At 36.8% G+C, this 6,808-nt stretch overlaps 1 long non-coding RNA gene across 1 annotated transcript; it reads right to left on the reverse strand.

Moving 5' to 3' along the window:
- Positions 1-443: 443 nt before the first annotated feature.
- On the reverse strand, positions 444-3,434 carry LOC131382385 (uncharacterized). Its single transcript, XR_009211822.1, has 3 exons — positions 3,292-3,434; positions 2,695-2,792; positions 444-694 (listed from the first exon to the last, which is right to left on the reverse strand). It is a non-coding gene; the product is annotated as an uncharacterized LOC131382385 (long non-coding RNA).
- Positions 3,435-6,808: the final 3,374 nt, after the last annotated feature.

Below are 6,808 nucleotides of genomic sequence, written 5' to 3' on the forward strand. Positions count from 1 at the left end.
ATGACAAACTTTCTCCATCCCTCCTACTCCCTACCTCCCCAGACTCTGGTAAACTGTGAAATCAACTCTTCTAGAATCCACAGGTGAGTAAGCTCATGCCGTTTGTCTTTCTGTGCCTGGCTTACATCACTTAGCGTAATGCCCACAAGATTCATTTAACTTTTTGTGCTTCCTAGTTAATGACCAACTCCAGAGACTGATTTTTTAAAGTATTATAATCATAACACTTTTTCATTTGTAATTCATTCCCAGAGCAAAAAAGAGAGATCTTACTATGAATAAAATAGTAAAGACAATTAAAAGTGATTAAAACAAATACTCATTTCACATTAGCTGAAAAGTAAAAGCTGGAGAATGGTCATGTCAGAGATCAGGTGGCATGGGTAACCGTATTTATTTCCTCAGGCCACCATAACAAAGTACCACAGACTACATGGCCCACAACTACAGAAGGGTATTCTGTCATAGTTCTGGAGGCTAGAAATTCAAAATCAAGGTGTCAGCAGGGTAGTTCCTCTGGAAATTTGAGGGAGAATCTGTTGCATGCTTCTCTCCTAGCTTCTGGTGGCTGCCTACAGCTCTTGGTGTTACCCAGCTTGGAGCCTCATGTGTGATTTCAATCTCTGCCTGTTTCTTCATATGGCCTCTTCTCTGTGCCTCTGCATCTCTGTGTCTCAAATCTTCTTCCTTCTCTCTTATAGAGACACCAGTCGTTAGATTTAGTGTCCACCCTAAATCCAGAATGACCTTATCTCAAAATCCTTAACTTAATTACACCTACAAAGACTATTTCCAAATAAGGTCATGTTCACAGAAACCAGGCTTAGGAATACGACATATCTCTTTGAGAAACACAGTTCAACCTATGACAGTAACTTTCAGGTACTGGCCAATGGAAGCCAATACCAATACTTTCCAGAACTACACATTCAGTTTGAGTTCATTTTATTTCTCCATACTGGTCTCTGAATGGAGTGCTCTGACCCCTCCACATACAGGTTCAGAGGCACTTCAATCCCAGAATAATCTTGTTTGGCTCTTGCTTTTCAACTGAATTCCTGTCTGTGAACTCCTGTTACATGGTCATCTGGAAAAATGACCCCCTGCCTTCTCAGCCCCCAAGTGATGCTTTCTGCTTGCAGCTAAACAGGTCCTATTCACTCTGGGTATTCTACCACCTCCTTTACTGTCCTGTCTAAATCATGGCAGAGGATTGGACACTGAGTTTCTCTCACCTATGGCTTTCTACTCTGTCTACCACCTCAGCCTGTGGTTCACCATGGACCACACATTTCATAGCAAGTATATAAAGCTTGTTTGCCCTGTGTTGTCAGGGGAAACCATCCTGTCTTGTATATTCATCTGTCCAGAAAGCAACATCCTGCCCAGGAAGCCCTTATGGCGTGCCATGAGGAACTGGGGACCCCATAAACCTGGGAGCCAACCAGGGCGCTCCAGAAAAGGATCCGACCTTTTCTTTTCTTTTCTTTCCTTTTTCTTTTCTTTGCTTTGCTTTGCTTTTTGTTTGTTTTTTGAGGTGGAGTCTCGCTCTGTCACCCAGGCTGCAGTGCAGTGGTGCAATCTCGGCTCACTGCAGCCTCCACCTCCCAGGTTCAAGCGATTCTCCTGCCTCAGCCTCCTGAGTAGCTGGGATTACAATAGCCAGCCACTACACCTAGCTAATGTTTGTATTTTTAGTAGAAACAGGGTTTCACCATGTTTGCCAGGCTGGTCTTGAACTCCTGACCTTGTGATCTCCCTGCCTTGGCCTCCCAAAGTGCTGGAATTACAGGTATGAGCCACCACACCTGGCTGGATCTGAATTTTTCTAATGTTTTCCTAGAACTGTCCTGCCTTCTGTCCAGTAATCCTCACTAGTAATTTTACTGCTTTTTCCCCATGAACATTGCCATGGGATAATATCACATTTTCCCCAAAATGCAGTTAGCATTATTTTAAGTTTAATATAGATAATATTGCTGACCCTCTAGAACTTTTAGGACAATAAAAGTTTGCTCTAACATAGAGTTCTTGGAGTTTTGTGAGAAATAGTTTTTCTTTTTATAGGCACCATGTTTTTCCGGATATTACATTGAACCAGAGAGAGACCTGGCTTTCTATCCCAAGAAAGCCACTAACCGGCTTTGTGAGCTCAAACCATGGGGAACTTAGCTTCCTCCATCCAAATAAACCAGCACAGGTCTTAAATTCATCTGAACTGTAAAAAAGTACAGTTATAATGGTTAAAGACAGCCTAATATTACAAAAAGAAAATAGAATTGCAATAGAAATCTGCTAGCTCTAAAAAGTAGCAGACATTAGAGATTGCATGTTGATACCTAATGCTGTAACACACACTGTGTCACCAAATTGAAAAAAGGGCCTCGTGAAAGCAGAGATCACAAATGCTGATAGTCTGTCAGACTTCTAAAATTAATAATTTCATATCAAATCTAAATTTCCAGCTTCTCTTGAAAAATCAGAAACTCTCCAGCACTAATCATGTGTGCCCACAAGGCATCAAACAACTGGTGTTAAGTTGCTGGTGCCCACTTTAGATAGGGCATTGGGGTTTCCATTTTGCACAGTCCCCACCATTCCCCCTTATTTCCCTGAGCTGAGGTTGCAAATCAGTGGTTATGCCTGTGCTGTTTTTCCTATACCAGGCCCGTTTCAGCCATTTACAACACAAACCTGTCCTCTAGAAGAATTGTAATTTGCAACTTATGGTGCAACATATCCTTAGACTTCCTCTAAACGAAAGTATGTTTGTATTGGTTGGCAGGCATTTTCTGTGGAAAAAAAAAAGAAAAAAAAACAGTTCTTTCAGAACACAGACTTCTAGAGGCAGAAAAGACCTTGATTGTGAGCCTCTGCTCTATTCAGTAGCTATTGAATTGTGGATTTACTAGGTGCTGGGAACTGCGTAATTTTTGTAACACAAAAATTCTACCCATGAAGACCTCAATAGTACTCTGAAAGGACAATGCAGGTGTGGGGAATAGTAAGCATTCAGTTTTTCTTGCTTTCTTTTTCCTTTTTTTTACATTTATAAACCTTTATTGGATTTAGATACTTAATACCTGCAGGCTGTAACACATTTTAATAACACAGAAGCTTATAAAAAAATTACAAAATAAACATAGAAGCCCTTTTTTCCCCTCAATCTCACTCCTTTCTTATAGTGCTTCCTCTCTAAGCTGAGCTTCTCCCATTTTTTGTGCAAGACTGTCACAATTGTTGAAAGATCTCTAAACCACTTTGGAAATAAATTTTGCGATATATACTTACCATTGTATGAATTTGAGATTAGCTATCTTCTTCCATGTTGCAGAAGATGAAGATCATGTCTTTTGGGCATCTTCTATGCAAAATCCCGTTTAGGTTTTTGCAGACTTGAAAGATCAGGCAGGATCGATTGATTTCTTTGCAATGCACTACCTCAAGCTGACCAAGGATAAAATCTCATAGAAGAAAAGCAAATTAAATCAATTTTCATCTGTTCCTTAGCTAAATATTGCTAATAGCAGGTTTTCATACTCCTTCAACTCCCTTAGCTGCTTTTGAGATTTTTCCATTCCAGGACAGAAGAAAAATGAAACCAAACCTATAATCATAACTCAAAATGAAGCTAATTCCCTTTTCCCACATGAGAAAAATAAAGGAGGGGAAGGAGGGAGAAACAATAAATATGCAACATGTTGGGATAACTGGATGCTATTATAATCAGTTTTTAAGAACTTATCAAGATATCATCAAAGCAATATATTTCCTCTCCTCTTATGTGAATATTAATAGATATTTAATATGGTGTAAACATTGTATATATTATGTAGCTTTCCAGACAGCAACAATGGTTAGAATTGCAAAATTTGCTTGCACAGGCAACTGGTATGATGAAGTAAGACAACTTGTATGATGTCTAAATATATTACTTTACTGATTGGGTAGTGTGTTCTTCAACTGATGGAGAGAATATTAGTTTTATAACCTGATAGCAACTTACGTCAAAAAATTGAGAGCTTTTAAACCACTGAAATGGTCTCTGACTTTATAAATATCCCTTTAACCTTTGCTGGGAAAGCTATATGATTCATCACAATCTAGAGAGTTTCCATTAGAGTCAGCCTTTGCCTTGAGACTTCTCCTAGAAAGTATCTGACTTTCTCTCCTATTAATTCTAAATAAACTTTGCTGATGAGAGAGATTATAAAGATGACCACTATTTGTCATGCTAATCAAAAATTTCATCTCGGTCTGCAAATTTCTGAATCAAATATCAGCTGCTTACAATAGCCATCCATTAGTCAAGTAATTACTATACTAATTCTAGTTACTTCATGTGTCAAACTCCAAATACAAAATATATATTCAGCCTTAGTATTCTTTTCAAGTAAACATAGATCAAACTCTAGTGTGTAGAACTCCTTGGAGATGAAATCTGCGATTTTTAAAAACATCAAAAAATAAGATGGATTGATGGATGGCCAGAGGGATGATGTGTGTGTGTATATATATATGTGTATATATATATATGTGTATATATATGTGTATATATATGTGTATATATGTGTATATATGTATATATATGTGTGTATATATGTGTATATATGTGTATATATGTGTGTATATATGTGTATATGTGTATATATGTGTATATATGTGTATATATGTGTATATATGTGTATATATGTATATGTATGTGTATATATGTGTATATATGTGTATATATGTGTGTATATATATATGTGTATATGTGTATATATGTGTATATATGTGTATATGTGTATATATGTATATATGTATATACACACATACATATATATGAAAATATAGCAAAACCTTAATTGCAGAATCTAGGTTGTGGATAAAAGGATTTTCATTGTACAATTCTTTCAGCTTTTCAGTAAACAATTAGCAGAGATACGCTAGTTATCTCTGTTGAAACATCTTTGCTATTTACTCTGAAATCTAGGAACTTTTCAAGACATAAGAAATACAGTTATGAGGTAAGAGCCCTGACCCCTAAAAGCTGCCTCTTTTGTGCAATATAAAGATTTACATTGAAAAACGATAAAAAATATAATTCATAAAACTTGAGAAAATAAAATTAACTGTAATTACTTCTTTATTAATTTCACAGCAGAAGTAAAACAATTAACTTTTCACCAAATTGTTTCTTTTTAATTTTTTTCTTCCAACTTCTATTTTAGGTTCAGGGGGTCCATGTGCAGGATTGCTGCATGGGTAAATTGTATGTCACTGGTTTTGGCTCACAAATTATTTCATCACCCAGGTATTAAACATAGTACTCAACATATAGGTTTTTTTCTTATCCTCACCCTCTTCCACCCTCCCCTTCAAGTAGACTCTGGTGTCTATTGTTCCCTTCTTTGTGTCCATGTGTTCTCTATGTTTAGCTCCCACTTGTAAATGACAACCTGTGACATTCGATTTTCTGATCTTGTGTTAATTTGCTTAGGAAAATGGCATCCACCTCCATCCATGCTGCTGCAAAGGACATGGTTTTGTTCTTTTTAATGGCTGCATAGTATCCCATGGTGTATATGTGCCATATTTTCTTTATCAGATCCACTATTGGTGGGCATCTAGGTTGATTCCATGTCTTTGCTATTGTGAGAAGTGCCATGATGAACATACGCATGCATGTGTCTTTCTGGTAGAATGATTTCTGTTCCTTTATGTATATACCCCATAACGAGATTGCTGGGCCAGATGGTAGTTGTTTTTAGTTCTTTGAGAAATCTCCAAATGGCTTTCCACAATGAACTAATGAACTAGTTTACATTCTAGTCAATTTATAAGCATTCTCTTTTCTCAGAAACCCTGCCAGCCTCTGTTATTTTTTTAATAGCCATTCTTACTGGTATGAGATGGTATCTCATTGTGATTTTGATTTGCATTTCTCTAATGATTAGTGATGTTGAGCACTTGTTCATATGCTTCTTGGCTGAATGTATGTCTTTAAGAAGTATTTGTTCACGTCCTTTGCTCATTTTTTAATGGGGTGGCTTGCTTTTTGCTTGTTCATTTGTATAAATTCCTTACAGATTCTGGATATTAGACCTTTGATGCACAGCTTGTGAATATTTTTTCCCATTCTGTAAGTGGTCTATTTATACTGTTGGTAGTTCCTTTTGATGTGCAGAAGCTCTTGGGTTTAATTAGGTCTCACTTATAAATTTTTGTTTTTGTTGCAATTGCTTTTGGAGTGTTCATCAGGAAATCTTTGCCAGGGCCTATTTCTAGAATGGTATCTCTTAGATTTTCTTCTGGAGTTTTTTATAGTTTTAGATTTTACATTTAAGTCTTTAACCCATCTTGAGTTGATTTTTGTAAATGGTAAAAGGAAGGGCTCCAGTTTTAATCTTCTGCATATTGCTAATCAGTTATCACAGCACAATATATTAAATAAAGACACATTTCCCCATTGCTTGTCATTTTCAACTTTGTCACAGATCAGATGGTTGTAGGAGTGCAGCTTTATGTCTGGGTTCCATAACCTGTTCCTTCCATCTACGTGTCTGGTTTTTTACCAGTACTACACTGTTTTGGTCCCTATAGCCTTGTAGTATACTTTGAAGTCAAGTAGTGTAATGCCTCCAGCTTTGTTCTTTTTGCTTAGGAATTCTTTAGTTATTCAGGCTCTTTATTGGTTCCATATGAATTGTGGAATAGTTTTTTCTAATTCTGTGAAGAATGTCATGGGTAGTTTGATAGAAATAGCATTGAATCTCTAAATCGCTTTGGGCAGTATGGCCATTTTGAAAACTATCCTTCTTCCTAT

This window comes from Hylobates moloch, unplaced genomic scaffold, assembly GCF_009828535.3.
Source record: "Hylobates moloch isolate HMO894 unplaced genomic scaffold, HMol_V3 SCAFFOLD_23, whole genome shotgun sequence".
Taxonomy (NCBI): Eukaryota; Metazoa; Chordata; class Mammalia; order Primates; family Hylobatidae; genus Hylobates; species Hylobates moloch.